The following is a 16997-nucleotide window of genomic DNA, read 5'->3' as shown; positions in this document are numbered from 1 at the left end:
CTGAAACTATTTCTCTTTTTTATACAAGTCACTAGGGCTTGCTTGAAATGCACTATTGTGCAGGTTTTAGAAGTTATTCTTTTAAAAATGTATATTTTTTAATTGAAGGATAATTGCTTTAAAATATTGTGTTGGTTCTGCCATACATCAACATGAATCAGCCATAGATATACGTATGTCCCCTCTCTCTTGAACCTCCCTGCCACCTCCTACCCCGTCTCCCTCCTCTAGGTTGCCACAGAGCCCTGGAGTTTCCTGAGTCATCCAGCACTTTTCCACTGGCTCTCTATTTTACATATGGTGAGTGAGTAAGTGAAGTTGCTCAGTCGTGTTTGGCTCTTTGCAACCCCGTGGACTGTAGCCCACCAGGCTCCTCCGTCCATGGGATTCTCCAGGCAAGAATACTGGAGTGGGTTGCCATTTCCTTCTCCAGGGTAGTATGTATGTTTTCATGCTGCTCTTTCCATTTGTCCCACCTTCTCCTTCCTTCCCCCACTAATCTGTGTCCCTAATGGCAACCCACTCCAGTACTTCTGCCTAGAAAATCCCATGGATGGAGGAGCCTGGTGCAGGCTACTGTCCATGGGGTCACAAAGAGTCAGACATGACTGAGTGATTTCACTTCACTTCAAGTCTGTTCTCTGTGTCTGTATCTCCATTGCTGTGCTGCAAATAGGTTCATCAGTATCATCTTACTAGATTTCATATGTATGTGTTAAAATATGGTATTTGTTTTTCTCTTTCTGTCTTAATTCACTCTGTATAATAGGCTCTAGGTTCATCCACCTCATTAGCATTGACTCAAATGTGTTCCTTTTTATGACTGAGCAATATTCCATTTTAATAAGTTATTCTTTTATAAGTAACTATTTCTCATGTCTTATGATTCTCAACAGAGACTAAAATGAGAAGTTTCACCTGAAAATGAAATAAAATTATAAAATGTTCTTTTTTAAAATTCAGTGATACATGATCCAATATGGACAAAGCTCAAAAACATTATGCTAACTGAAAGAAACTAGACACAAAAGATATCATATCTTATGACATGATAAACATATCATATGATTCAATTCATATAAAATGTCCAGAACAGACAAATCTGTAGAGTTAGAAAGTAGATTAATGATTGACTTGGGATGAGTGGAGGACCTGGGTGTTACTATTAATACTGATGGATAGGAGCTTTCTTTTTGAGCTGATGAAATGTTCTAAACTGCATTGCTGTGATGGCTGCACAGCTCTGTAAATATTCTAAAATTAAAATTATTGAATTATAATTTACAGTGGGAAATTTATGGTATGGAAATTATATCTCAATTAAGTTGTTTAAAAATAAAATCAATGGATATGAACCTCTGTTGAACATATGCATCTAATTCCAGTTTTCTCGGTTTTTCACATCTCCTTTTGTCATTTTCTATTGGGTTGGTCAAAAAGTTCACTTGGACTTTTTCCATAAGATCTTATGGAAAACATTGAATGAGCTTTTGGCCAATCCAATATTTTTATTCCTTCTAGAGTAGCCTTCTAAAATTCATCCTGTTATTAGAACCAGGAACATCTCAAATTCTCTTTTAAAAGAAATACATTAAAAAATATAGAAAAAATCAGAGCAGACAATTACTAAAGTATAAAACTTTGATTTGTTTTATGAAATCTTCCCTAGTTCACCTAAATTAGCAAGCTTGCCTAATAAATTTTAAATATGCCTATATGTATGGTAGGTTTATTTAAACTCTTAGGAAAGTTCTACTTGTTTTGTGAAAAAGTATCCAGGCAAGGTTAGAGAAGGAGCTATCTGAAAATAGGGCTGCTGCTATGGACTAAATATGGCCTCACCAAATTCATATGTTGAACCCTAATCCCTAATGGTATTCAGAGGTGGGGCCTTTGGGAGGTAAGTAGGTCATGAGGGTGGAGCCCTCATGAATAGGATTAGTGCCCTTATGAGGAACCAGAGAACCTACTTCCTCTCTCTCTGCCATGTGAGATTTTACTAAGAAGATGGCCATCTGCAGGCCAGGAAGCAGACCTCACCAGACACCGGGTCTGTCAGCACCTTGATGTTGGATGCTGCAGTCTCCAGAACTGAGACTGAGAAGCAGTTATTTAAGCCATCTAGTCTATGATGTGTTGGTTATAGAACCCTGAACTAAGACAGCTGCTTAGTGGGAGTCCTAGGGTCAGCAGATCCAAGAACCCCAGGATTCACAGCCATTGAGACAAAGTTGCTGCCAATTCCAAATTTTGGCTACATAAGTAGTCCCTAAACATATATTATTTGTCTGGCTGCAGAAATTGAAAGAAAAGCAGTAGAGGAAGGCCAAATATAAAGAATAATGACAGCTGCCGTTGTTGGCCATCACTATGCACCAGGCACTGTGCTGAGTGCTTTACACACATTCAGTTAATCCACACAATTCTATTTCTAAATTGGAAGTAGAGAAACTAAGGCTCAGAGAACTTAAATAACCTGCCCAAGGTTTCACAGCTGTAAACTAATCTCTGTATATGTAGTGTTAAAAAGATATCAGACCTGGGACTTCCCTGATGGTCCAGTGGTTAAGAATCCACCTGACAATGCACAGGACACAGATTCAATCCCTGGTTTGGGAACTAAGATCCCACATGCCACAGGGCAACTAAGTCTGTGCACCCTAGAGCCTGTGCTCCACAATAAGAGAGTAACCCCTGTTTACCCCAACTAGAGAAAGTCTGCATGTAGCAACCAAGACCCAGCATGGTCAATAATTTAAATAAACAAATTTAAAAACAGAAGATGTCAAAAACCTCATTGAGTAAAGAACCCCAGAAAATTATTACTACTTACCCATTTTGGAATTCACTAGTTGTATACAATTGAAACTAGTATTATCATCAGTGATGTATTTGTTTTCTTCATATGTGGCCTGTGCTGTTCCAAATTGCTAAGTCTCTTCCCCCAGAGTATAAAAATGCACATTAGAGCTTTAACCCATAACAAAGGGAAGTATGTCATATTACAACTTAGTTTAAACTAACCCCTGGAGTGCTGCGATTTGTACATGTTCGATCAAAGGTTCTTTCCAACCAGTCCGATTTTATGAATTTTACTGAGCTCTGTTAAATAGCATCCCATTAGCATCATCATGAATGAGGAGCGAGGGGTGGGCTTGGCACAAAAGCATGACCTCTTATTAGTTGCTATTCTGATACTTTATTTGTCAGCACTGATTCAATGGCAGGCAGAGAAGGCTCATAGGAGATTATGTAGAAAGACTGCTACACTTTTCAGCCTTTCTCAAGCCATCAGGGTAAAGAATTGACTGCTACTTACATCTGTAATTATATGTGGCAGTTTGGCTCCGTAATTAAATTCAAAATAAATCACATGCAGCAATTTGTTAAATTTAAATAATGTTACAAAAAATAAAAAGATGAGTGAGTGAAATGAGCTTCTGAACTTAGGGATGTGATTTGAGGAAAGACTGTCATTTAAACTAGCAGGGTTTGTGGCTGCAAAAATAAACTCAGTGACACTTAACTATGCTGAATCTAGGATGTGATGAGGCCATTAAAATATCTGCCATTGGACTGGGTTACAAAGGAGATGACTGCAATAAACCCTCATGTATAGGAAATTCAAAATAAGTAATGTTCATAAACTGGTTTCAGTTTATTTTCCAAATGATTAAGAATTATACATAATATTTATTAAAATCTAGTGAGATTTTTCCCAGTCCTTTAGAAGAGGCTGAGGTACAAAAAAAGAGATTTATCCAAATCAGTATCAGAACTAGGATAAATTAAAATAACTATGTCTAACAATAACAGCACTACATGCTTGCTGAATTTTTTTTTTATTAGAAAGCACTCTCATATACATTAAATAGGTACATATATCCCAAGAGAGAGTCCAGAAAAAGACTTGGTTTATGGTCCCTTTAAGCTGCTCACTATCTGCTAGGAGAGACAGACAGGGTGGGACAGGGTAAATGGGTTAGCCTAGGGCTAGATTAAATGAGCAGGGTGACAATATACGCTGGGCTGGAAGAAGCACAAGCTGGAATCAAGATTGCTGGGAGAAATATCAATCACCTCAGATATGCAGATGACACCACCCTTATGGCAGAAAGTGAAGAGGAACCCAAAAGCCTCTTGATGAAAGTGAAAGAGGAGAGCGAAAAAGTTGGCTTAAAGTTCAACATTCAGAAAACGAAGATCATGGCATCCAGTCCCATCACTTCATGGGAAATAGATGGGGAAACAGTGGAAACAGTGTCAAACTTTATTTTTTTGGGCTCCAGAATCACTGCAGATGGTGACTGCAGCCATGAAATTATTTTTTTTTAATTTAATTTTATTTATTTATTTATTTATTTTTTAATTTTAAAGTCTTTAATTCTTACATGTGTTCCCAAACATGAACCCCCCTCCCACCTCCCTCCCCATAACATCTCTGTGGGTCATCCCCATGCACCAGCCCCAAGCATGCTGTATCCTGTGTCAGACATAGACTGGCGATTCAATTCTTACACGATAGTATACATGATAGAATGCCATTCTCCCAAATCATCCCACCCTCTCCCTCTCCATCTGAGTCCAAAAGTCCGTTATACACAGCTGTGTCTTTTTTCCTGTCTTGCATACAGGGTCGTCATTGCCATCTTTCTAAATTCCATATATATGTGTTAGTATACTGTATTGGTGTTTTTCTTTCTGGCTTACTTCACTCTGTATAATCGGCTCCAGTTTCATCCATCTCATCAGAACTGATTCAAATGAATTCTTTTTAACGGCTGAGTAATACTCCATTGTGTATATGTACCACAGCTTTCTTATCCATTCATCTGCTGATGGACATCTAGGTTGTTTCCATGTCCTGGCTATTATAAACAGTGTGCAGCCATGAAATTAAAAGACGCTTACTCCTTGGAAGAAAAGTTATGACCAACCTAGACAGCATATTCAAAAGCAGAGACATTACTTTGCCAACAAAGGTCCGTCTAGTCAAGGCTATGGTTTTTCCAGTAGTCATGTATGGATGTGAGAGTTGGACTGTGAAGAAGGCTGAGCACCAAAGAATTGATGCTTTTGAACCGTGGTGCTGGAGAAGACTCTTGAGAGTCCCTTGGACTGCAAGGAGATCCAACCAGTCCATTCTGAAGGAGATCAACCCTGGGATTTCTTTGGAAGGAATGATGCTGAAGCTGAAACTCCAGTACTTTGGCTACCTCATGCGAAGAGTTGACTCATTGGAAAAGACTCTGTGCTGGGAGGGATTGGGGGCAGGAGGAGAAGGGGACGACAGAGGATGAGATGGCTGGATGGCATCACTGACTCGATGGATGTGAGTCTGAGTGATCTCCGGGAGTTGGTGATGGACAGGGAGGCCTGGCGTTCTGCGATTCATGGGGTCGCAAAGAGTCGGACACAACTGAGTGACTGAACTGAACTGAGGGCTAGATTAGCCCAACAGAGGTGATGGACAGTAGAACAAAGGTTGATAAGGGGATTTTCCCTGGTGTCCTCATAGAAAGAACTTCCAGGCCTGGAACCTAGACATTAGGCGTGGATGGTGTAGCTGAGTTATCACTCTTTGCAATAGAACATAGTGTGCTAGTGGCTAGAGAGATAAAGGTCCACACTTCTCTAGTTGGCTGGAATACCTGACTCTGGGCAGGCTGACAAGAGGTATTAAGTTTTAGTGTGCCTCCCAGAGATGTGAGGGAGACAGTGGAAAAACAACATCTATCTACTTGCATCTCTATCACATGCATAAACTTCGTGTGCTTATTGATTGCTTTAGGAGTAAAGTAGTAGCAACTTTGAACCAAGTCTAAATTGCTGTTCTTGCCCATCCTTGAACTTGAACCAAATTTTGTGGTCTGTCAAATGCAATGTAGTCAGGCTTCTATGGCCAAAACCAGTCCTCCAATAATATGAATTATGAGTTAGGCAGTCTATTCTAAGGTTTTACTTAGAATATAAGGAAATAATTCTCCAACTTGGTGAGGGAACAATCCACCAAAGATAAGCAGCTTCTGCAGTCAGACTCTTAAAAAATTAACAGTTTTATCTAAGAAAAGTTGATAATATTTAATTTATGCCGGTCAGGAAGCAACAGTTAGAACTGGACATGGAAAAACAGACTGGTTCCAAATAGGAAAAGGAGTATGTCAGGGCTGTATACTGTCACCCTGCTTATTTAACTTATATGCAGAGTACATCATGAGAAACGTTGGACTGGAAGAAACACAAGCTGGAATCAAGATTGCCGGGAGACATATCAATAACCTCAGATATGCAGATGACACCACCCTTCTGGCAGAAAGTGAAGAGGAACTAAAGAGCCTCTTGATGAAAGTGAAAGAGGAGAGCGAAAAAGTTGGCTTTAAAGCTCAACATTCAGAAAACGAAGATCATGGCATCCGGTCTCATCACTTCATGGGAAATAGATGGGGAAACAGTGGAAACAGTGTCAGACTTTATTTTGGGGGGCTCCAAAATCACTGCAGATGGTGACTGCAGCCATGAAATTAAAAGACACTTACTCCTTGGAAGAAAAGTTATGACCAACCTAGATAGCATATTCAAAAGCAGAGATATTACTTTGCCAGCTAAGGTCCGTCTAGTCAAGGCTATGGTTTTTCCTGTGGTCATGTATGGATGTGAGAGTTGGACTGTGAAGAAGGCTGAGCACCAAAGAATTGATGCGTTTGAACTGTGGTGTTGGAGAAGACTCTTGAGAGTCCCTTGGACTGCAAGGAGATCCAACCAGCCCATCCTAAAGGAGATCAGTCCTAGGTGTTCATTGGAAGGACTGACGTTGAAGCTGAAACTCCAGTACTTTGGCCACCTCATGCGAAGAGTTGACTCATTGAAAAGACCCTGATGCTGGAAAGGATTGGGGGCAGAAGGAGAAGGGGACAACAGAGGATGAGATGGCTGGATGGCATCACCGACTCAATGGACATGAGTTTGAATGAACTCCGGGAGTTGGTGATGGACAGGGAAGCCTGGTGTGCTGTGATTCATGGGGTCACAAAGAGTCAGACATGACTGAGTGCCTGAACTGAATTGAACTGATAGCTGTTATTATAGGAAACTAAACCCCTCAGAAAAATTGTGGACTTTGGTTGAATTATATTTTCTATGAATTTCAGTATCAAACCTGTTTCACTCAATTACTTACCTTAAAAATAACACTATACATCTATACATACTTATATAGTGCTTTTATAATTTTCAAACCATTTTACCACTGCTTTTTACTTTTATTGTCACTATATTCTTTTATTATTCTTCCCACTGCAAAGATTAGAAACTGAGGTTTGAGCAGTTGCTGGTGAAGTTATAGAGCAAATGGGACTCTTACATGCTGCTGATAGGAATCCAAAATGGTACAGACACTGGAAAACAACTTGGCAATTTCTGACAGAGTTAAACATAAACATATCATATGACAAAGTGGCAGACTTTATATTTTTTGGCCCCAAAATCACTGCAAATGGTGACTGCAGCCATGAAATTAAAAGACGCTTACTCCTTGGAAGGAAAGTTATGACCAACCTAGACAGCATATTAAAAAGCAGAGATATTACTTTGCCAACAAAAGTCGGTCTAGTCAAGGCTATGGTTTTTCCAGTTGTCATGTATGGATGTGAGGGTTGGACTGTGAAGAAGCCTGAGCGCCAACGAATTGATGCTTTTGGACTGTGTGAGAAGACTCTTGAGAGTCCCTTGGACTGTAAGGAGATCCAACCAGTCCATCCTAAAGGAGGTCGGTCCTGAGTGTTCATTGGAAGGACTGATGTTGAAGCTGAAACTCCAATACTTTGGCGACCTGATGGGAAGAGCTGACTCATTTGAAAGGACCCTGATGCTGGGAAAAATTGAGGACAGGAGGAGAAGGGGATGACAGAGGATGAGATGGCTGGATGGCATCACTGACTCAAGGGACATGAGTTTGGGTAAACTCTGGGAGTTGGTGATGGATGAGGCCTGGCGTGCTGCAGTCCATGGGGTAGCAAAGAGTTGGACACAACTAAGCAAATGAACTGAACTGATCGTATGATCCAGCTTGTAATCTCATGCCTAGAGATGTACCTAAGAGAAATGAACACCAGAGTTCATAAACAAAAAAATCTACTTGCATGCATTTAGTAGCTTTAATCCTAATTACAAAGACAAAAGCCCCCAAACTGAAAACAACTCACATGCTCTTCATCGAGTGAAAGATAAACAAATTATGATACATCCATATAAATGGATTACTCCTTAACAATAAAAAGGAGCTACTCATACATGCAACAAAACTGATGAATTTCAGACACCCTGTGCTAAATAAATGAAGCCACATTCAAAAGGGTATATATTGTATGATTTCATTTACATGGAATTCTGGAAAAAGGAAAGTTATAGGGACTGAAAACAGGTCCTTGGTTGCCAGGGGCTTAGGAGTGACAAGGGTTGACTAGATAAGAGCAGCAGGGGGGAGTTTTTGAGATGATGGAACTGCACTGTGGTGGAGTTCTAGCGGTGGTTCCAAGACTATATGTAACTTTGGCAAAAATTATAGACCTGTGTGCTAAAAAGAGTGGGTTTTACTCCATGTGACAAGATTAAGTGACTTTCCCAAGGTCATTAGACTAGTCTGCATTGTTTCCAATATTGAGTAGTTCCATCTCTACTCTTTCTACCTTAGACTCTAAAGATATTTCAGGCACCAACAAGCCAGTTCAATTCAGTTCAGATACATTTTGTTGAGTCATGGTTCCCACATGACTAGAGGAAAGAATGTCCCTGAACAACAATGGTTTAGTGGGTTTAGAGTGCCTGGAGGAATTGATTTGGAGGTCGTTTAAATGGTGTCTTCTCCCTCTTAAGGATCTCTTAACGGAAGACAATAGGCCCCAGCTGCTGCTGCATTCGGATTTCTCCTCTAAGGAAAGAAAAGGAAAACTAACTTTTTAATGAATTCTAACCATGGTACCTGAAGAAATTTGAGAATAGGAAATTTTACATATATGATCTCATTTTCTCATCTCAACAGTTTTCTAAATCAAGATATTGTTATTCCCATTTTATACACAAGAAAACTGAGGCTCAAAGTGATTAAGTAATCCACTGAGAACGAACTCAAAACCCTCTGTACTTAACTGGATCCCAACTTATTTGAACACAGTTGACTCATAGACTTATTATTACCTTTTCTTTCCTGTTGCAGAGTCACAAGAATTATCTATACCCTGAATATGAAGCTACATCTATTTTGAAGGAGGAAGTAAGTGTCTTTTTCTAATTTGCGCAAAAGTGCTTATGGGGTCGCAAGAGCCAGACATGACTAAAGTGCACAGGCCCCCACTGCTATATGGGCAAATAGTGGATCTGGAGTATTTTCTTGGTGCTGACTGCCCTCACATGTAAGTGATCATGGTGCCTCTCTCTATAAACCACCCTCATCTCCTGTAGCCTACCTTCCTTCTGGCTTCATGGATGAGAATTTCAGCTGGTATATCTGGGAGACAGATTCTCTGGAGTCTGGCGAGGCAGGATGAGTAAGCCAGGAGGGAAGAAGCAACGGATAAAAAACTTAAGGAAATGATAAGGGTTAAGGGCAATGAAATAACAAAGTGAACCACCAGGAAACTCTCATTGTCTGTCTTATGTATTCACTGTGTTAGAATTTCAGAGTTTGCTTCCCATAGAAAAGCTAAGTTTCTGGTTAATCAATTCGGTGAATTAACATCCAGGCCAGAGTCATCCTCTCTAACCTATTTTATCCCCATTTTTATTCCTGGAGAAAAGTAGGGGTCAAGTTGATGATAAACTTTGCATCTGAATGTTTTTGTCTGCCATGTAAAGATCTGAGTTGCTTTTAGCTACAGTCTTCCAGGCAACTCTCCCGGGGTTCCATCAGTCTCTACTATTGACCTGCCCCTGATGGAGTAGAACTGGACCTGAATGAAATAAGAGCAGTGTTTAAGTTGAGGTTCTATCCCAGAGCCTGGAGGAAAGAATGTCTGTGGTAGTATTAGTGTGTGTGTTTGTGCTCAATAGCTCAGTTGTGTGCGACTCTTTGTGACCCCATGGACTGTAGCCCACCAAGCTTCTCTGTTGGTGGAATTTTACAGGCAAGAATACTGGAGTGGGTTGCCATGCCCTTCTCCAGGGGATTTTCTTGACCCAGGGATCGAACCCACGTTCTTATGTCTTCTGCACTGGCATGCAGGTTTTTTACCCCTGTGCCACCTGGGAAGCCTAGAGGCATTAATGTTGTTCACCAAATATTTCCACACCTCTTGAAATGTGTTAGGAATGTCCATCCTCCCCTTTCTGGTTTGATTTGGTCTGGTCACGTGTCTAGTCCTGGCTTATGAATTGTGAGCTGAAATTAATTGAGGCACATCTTGACCTAGTATTGAATTGTCCTCTGGCATGGAGATGGGCAGTATCAGAGACAAGCCTGCTTACAGCCTGGATCCCTGAGTGACGACCTTGAGCAGAGTCCCCTGCTGATCATGAGGGGCAAACTGTTTTAAGCCACTGAGATATGGGGCTTGCTTGTTAACCACTGCATAATCTATTTTGAGTGATATAATTCTTTTATGGTTTTGTATAATATTTTCAGTTTTTGATGCTTTTGCAAGAATTAATAATTGATGACCCATATTCTGGTTAACAAGGGATATTCTCACAGAGTTACATACCACTATGATACAAAATTTCATAAAACAAAAATATGGCACCGTGTTTGAAACTATCTAAAAATAAACTGTCAAAACTTAACTTGATAAAATACTATTAAAGTAGGAAGACAATGAAATTAATTGTTTTTCCATCAGATTAAGAAACCATCAGATTAATTAAGCTTTTATATATCTCTAATACAATGTTCCTTTAGGAAAAAATTATGTTCCTTAAAAAAAAAAATTCCTTTAAGAAAAAGAAATTTGGGGTTACAAATAAACCTTTTATATTGACTAAAACAAGTTTTCTTTACTTTATTAATCTTGATATTAACTATCACTTTGTCACTTATAATCTGTTTGGTGTGTTGCTGCTGCTAAGTCACTTCAGTCGTGTCCGACTCTGTGCGACCGCATAGACAGCAGCCCACCAGGCTCCCCCGTCCCTGGGATTCTCCAGGCAAGAACACTGGAGTGGGCTGCCATTTCATTCTCCAATGCATGAAAGTGGAAAGTGAAAGGGAAGTCACTGAGTCATGTCCAACTCTCAGTGACCCCATGGACTGCAGCCCACCAGGCTCCTATGTCCATGGGATTTTCCAGGCAAGAGTACTGGAGTGGGGTGCCACTGCCTTCTCCGTTTGGTGTGTTGGAGGCATTCTAAAAATGAAAACAGATAAATAAATTAAAATTTTTATTTATTTATTTTAATTGGAGGATAATTACTTTACAATATTGTGGTGGGTTTTGCCAGACATCAGCGTGAATCGGCCATGGGTGTACATGTGTCCCCTCCAGCCTGAACCCTCTTCCCACCTCCCTCCTCGCCTGTCCCTCCAGGTTGTCACAGAGCGCTGGCTCTGTGTGCCCTGCTTCATGCGTCAAGCTCGCCCTGATTATCTGTTTTACGTATGGTAATACTTATGTAATACCATATTTACATATGATAATATTTCAATGCTATTCTCTCAGATTATCCTACCCTCTCCTTCCCCTGCTGAGTCCAAAAGTCTCTTCTTTACATCTGTGTTTTCTTTGCTGCCCGGCACATAGGATTGTCAGTACCATCTTTCTAGAGTCCATGTATGTGCATTAATATATGGTATTTATCTTTCTCTTTCTGACTTACTTCACTCAGTCTAATAGGCTCTAGGTTCATCCACCTCATTAGAACTGACTCAAATGTGTTCTGTTTTATACATGCGTAATCTTCCATTGTGTATATGTATCACAACTTCCTTAATCCATTCAGCTACAGGGGACATCTAGGTTGCCTCCATATCCTAGCTATTGTAAATAGTACTGCAATGAACATTGGGATACATGTATCTTTTTCAATTCTGGTTTCCTTAGGGTCGTGGGATTGCTGAGTTGTATGGTGGTTTTATTCCTAGTTTTTTAAGGAATCTCCACACTGTTTTCCATAGTGGTTGTATCAGTGTGCATTCCCACCAACAGTGTAAGAGGGTTCCCTTTTCTCCATGCCCTCTCCAGCATTTATTGTTCGTAGACACTTTGATGATGGCCATTCTGACCGGTGTGAGATGATACCTCATTGTGGTTTTGATTTGCTTTTCTCTGGTAATGAGTGATGTTGAGCATCTTTCCATGTGTTTGTTAGACATCACAGATAGATTCTTAAATGTATGAAAGAAAAGCAAAATATTAAAATAATTAGAGCTGTGAGATTCTGTTTCCATCTTTTAAAAATAAAACTAGATTTTTAGGGAAAATATATTCACAGTGAGACTTCTTTTTAATTTGCTTTAACTTTAAATCTTGCCAACATGTACAGTACTACTTTGAAGCTGTTCATCATCCTTAAAGAATACATCTTTATTTTTTATCTGATATGTCTTTAAGTAAACAGGAGTATGTATGTTTCTCTTAGACAACAAGAATATCCTGATATTCAAATTAAAAGACCCCACAGAGAAAGTCCTTAAACATTTACTCATATTCTCAGAGCTGCGTGGATCCTGCTTTTCACAGACTTGCTGTATTTCACTGATTCTAAGATACTTCTTAAAATTTTTATTTTAACATTTATTGTTTTCCACTAAATTGTGGAACTATCATGCTGATATTTAATATTTTATATCTTGGATTAACATAATTTTTATTTCCTTAAAGGCAATTTAGTTCTTCTATCTAAATACTTCTAGAATTTTTATGTTTTATATTTAGCAAATATTTTTCTTGTCTTCTTTTATTATTATTTATTTTTGGTTGCACTGAGTCTTTGTTGCTGTTCATGGGCTTTGTCTAGTTGTGATGAGGAGGGCTACTCTTTGTTCTTCTTGGGGTGGCTTCTCCTGTTGCAGAGCACACGCACCAGCGCATGCAGGCTTCAGTAGCTGTGGCTCACAGGCTCATTAGTTGGGGCTCACAGGTCCTAAAGCTCGTGGGTTCAGTAGCTGTGGCACATGGACTCTGTTGTTCCATGACATGTGGAGTCTTTCCAGACCAGGGATCGAAACTGTGTCCCTGGCATTGGCAGGCAGGTTCTTATCCACTGTGCCACCAGAGAAGTCCAATATTTAGCAAAACACTCCAAAATATAGTAGCTTAAAGATGCAATGAATTATTATTTGTCATGATCCATGGGGCAGGTAGACAGTCTCTTTGCTGGTTTCTTGTGGCATTGTTGTACAACTGCAATCAGCTGGATGGTCATCTGGACTGAAAGATGCACAATGACCTTACTGGGGTGTCTGGCGGTTAGTCCTGGCTGTCAGCTGTGGAGTCTCAGTTTTCCTCCACGCAGCCTCTTGTTCCCCTATTAGATTAGACTGAATTCTTTTCATGGCTGGGTTTCCTCTTAAGGCCTAGGGTCCAGAACTCACAAAGCATCACTTCCATCATGTTCTGATGGCCATTATAAGACACACCCAGATTGAAGGGGAAGGGAAATTGTTGAGACAATTGAAGAAATATGAATATGGTCTGGATATTAGATGTACTAAGGTAGTATTGATCTTATTAAATGTGATGTTGGAATTGTGGTCACCTAAGGACTATCAGATATATTCACTCAAGTAGGAGACTTCCCATTAAAATTAATGCAAAGCAGAAGACACTAGAATAACATCTTTTAAACGCTGAAAGGAAAGAAATTGTCTCATTAAATTGTATACATTAAATATGTACAGTTTTTTGTAATGATAATTATAGTGCAATAAAGTAGTTTAGAAAGAGATTATCAACCTGTAATTCCATATAAGAAATATTCTTCAAAAAAGAAAGCAAAATAAAACATTTTCAAACCAATTTAAAAAAATGACAGACTCCATTGCCAGCAGCCTTGCACTCCAAGGAATGTTAAAACAAGTTCTTCACACTGAAGGAAAATAATACCAGATGGAAAATAGGATCTACACAAGAGTAGAGACTGCTATAAATGGTAATGATGAGAGTATATATAAAAGATAATTTCCCTGGTTTAAAATGTTATTTTTAAATAGTAGACTATTTATTTATAATACATAGAAGTGAAATGTATGACAATAGCAGAAATAGCATAAAGAAAAAATGAATTATATTATTGTTAGTTCTTTACATTGTGTATGACATATTATAATATTTGAAAGTAAACTATGGTAAGTTAAACATGCATTATAAGTGATATTATTTATAAGTTATGAACTTTAGGGAAACCATTTGTAAAGAATTAAAGTAGATGAAACAATGTGATTTTAAAATGAAATACTTAAAAATACTCAACTACCAAAAGAAGGCTGAAAAAAGGGGGGAAAAAGAACATAGAATAGAGAGAACAAATATTAGATTAATAGCAGTCTTGTAAAATTAAACCAAGTGTGTTAAAAACTTACTTCAAATAGATATGGTCTAAACATCCCTGGTGGCTCAGTTGGTAAAGAATCTGCCTACCATTCAGGAGACTTGGGTTCAATCCCTGGGTCAGGAAGATGCCCTGGAGAAGGAAATGGCAACCCACTCCAGTATTCTTGCCTGAAAAATCCCATGGACAGAGGAATCTGGCAGGCTATAGTCATGAAATTGCAAGAGTGAGACATGACTTAGAGACTAAACAAGAAGACAACATCCCCATAAGAAGGCGGAAGTCATCAGTCCAGATGAAAAAGCAAGATCTAACTACATGCTATCTATAAGAAAAAGATTTATATAAAGTCACAAATAGATCAAAAGTAAAAAAAAATAAAAATGGGGCTCTGCTTCTTGTCATGGCAAAGTAGTTTCTATTTAATCAATCTTCCACAGATAACTATAAATTCTAGACAAAATATAAAAACATCTACCTAAGCATCCCAGAGAGTAACAAAAGCAGGCAGAACCTAGAAGGGAGTCAACATTTGGAAGAAGAGGACATCACTGGAAAAGTTTCAGACTTTTATGGGTTTTTTTTCTTAAAGAGAGGCCACAGTAGAAAATAAAGCTCAGAAGCCCACAGAGCCTCTACAAGGAATCATTCACGGTGAATGAAATCCAATATTACCATGTAGAAAAAAGAAAATGAGACTCATACACAAAAGATAAGCAGTGGATACTAACCCTCAGTTCGGTTCAGTCGCTCAGTCATGTCCAACTCTTTGCGACCCCATGAATTGCAGCACGCCAGGCCTCCCTGTCCATCACCAACTCCCAGAGTTCACTCAGATGGATACTAACCCTAGGATGACCCAAATGTTGAAATTAGCAGACAAGGATTTTAAAGCAACTTTTATAACTATGCTCAGGGATGTATGCTTATAATGTATGAATATGCTTGTAATAAATGAATATGCCTGTAACAAATGAACAAGTAGAAACTTCAAATAAGAGCCAAATGGCAAGGCAGCAGCTTGAGCACATGGTAAGGTTGTGGGGCTTATGGACAAAGTGAGCTGGAAAGCCCCAAAGCAGAGGGAGTCCAGGCTAAGTGTTAAGTTTAGCTCGTGATGCTTATTGTTAGAATCAATAATTTGCAATTGCAGGTTCACCTGATGCAGTCCTGTCCTCTTCATCCAATTTCTTAAGACTCCTCTCTGCTTATGAACCTCTCAAAAACATTAATATGCTAAGATGGGATAAATTGAGTCATTATTACAGAAATGTCAAGTTAATGTTGCTGCTGTTTCAAGGTCCAACAGTGGGTCTCTTTTCCACTAAAAGGTGTGATGATATCTATAATATCAGGACTGTGCTTCTAAGGCTTGTGCCTGTAACTCTTACCTATAGTCACACTGATTGTGGCAAGAGAAGGATCTATGATTATGACAAGAGAAGGATCTATGAACTTGGCTATAAAATGTCTGAGATTATTTTCTGCTGCTACAGGCACCAGAATGATAATTTAATGTTCAATAGTTGACCAACCCAATGCCTAGTGAAGTTAAGCAACTTCTGTTGGATATTTTGCAGCCTCAGCAGCATGGAAGATGCTGACTAAATAGGTATCAAATTGATTTCATCTTTGAATAGAACTTTCCCTGGGTTCTCTGATCAAGCATTACATGCCCTGCAAAAAACACTGAACGGTATCATTGCACCTAAGCATTTACCATAGCAACCAATCTGTCAGACGTGATCATGTATGAGAGGAACTTCTTTCTCCTTCTTGAAGACATGCTGGAAAATAGCAGCTAGCCAAAGAACAGAGGGATCATCATGGAGTTATTAATGTCTGTACTCATTGTGTTGGAAAGTAATCTTCAGCCTGATTTCCAAGACAAAAGGTAAATCTAGACAAGCTAGTAAAAGAAGCGTTTTGCTGATTTCAAAACTATGAGATTCAGCTAAAGGATATCAGAAAAACCGATGATATGGTTTCCTTTTACAGCACTCTCCCTAATCCCCTGGAACAATGAGGAACATATTATTAACTATTTAACAAAGTGAAACTCTTTCGGTCATGTCTGACTCTTCGCAATCTCATGGACTGTAGCCCTCCAGGCTCCTCTGTCCACAGGATTTCCCAGACAAGAATACCAGAGTGGGTTGCCATTTCCTTCTCCAGGGCACCTTCCCGATCCAGGGATCGAACCCAGGTCTCCTGCATTGCAGGCAGATTCTTTACCGTCTGAATCAGGCTTCCCAGGTTCTGCTGGAGGGAGAAGTCAAGCCAAGCAATAATGACCTGTGTTTGGTTAGCTAGTGAGACAGGTAGAAGAAACTCTGTTGAGACAGTTTGTCAAGAAGTATGTTATTTTGTTGAAACTTAATCAAGGCGTCTGTAAATTAATGGACTGATTATGCTGGTAAGGTGTTTGCCACTCTGTTGTCAGAATGGTTGGACCTCTCGAATGCTATAACCAATCTAATGGTAAGAAGCAACATTATTCAAGAGGAAACATCTTGATAGTC

This window comes from Capricornis sumatraensis, chromosome 19 (genome assembly GCF_032405125.1).
Source record: "Capricornis sumatraensis isolate serow.1 chromosome 19, serow.2, whole genome shotgun sequence".
Lineage (NCBI taxonomy): Eukaryota > Metazoa > Chordata > Mammalia > Artiodactyla > Bovidae > Capricornis > Capricornis sumatraensis.
This window is presented reverse-complemented; position numbering follows the sequence as displayed.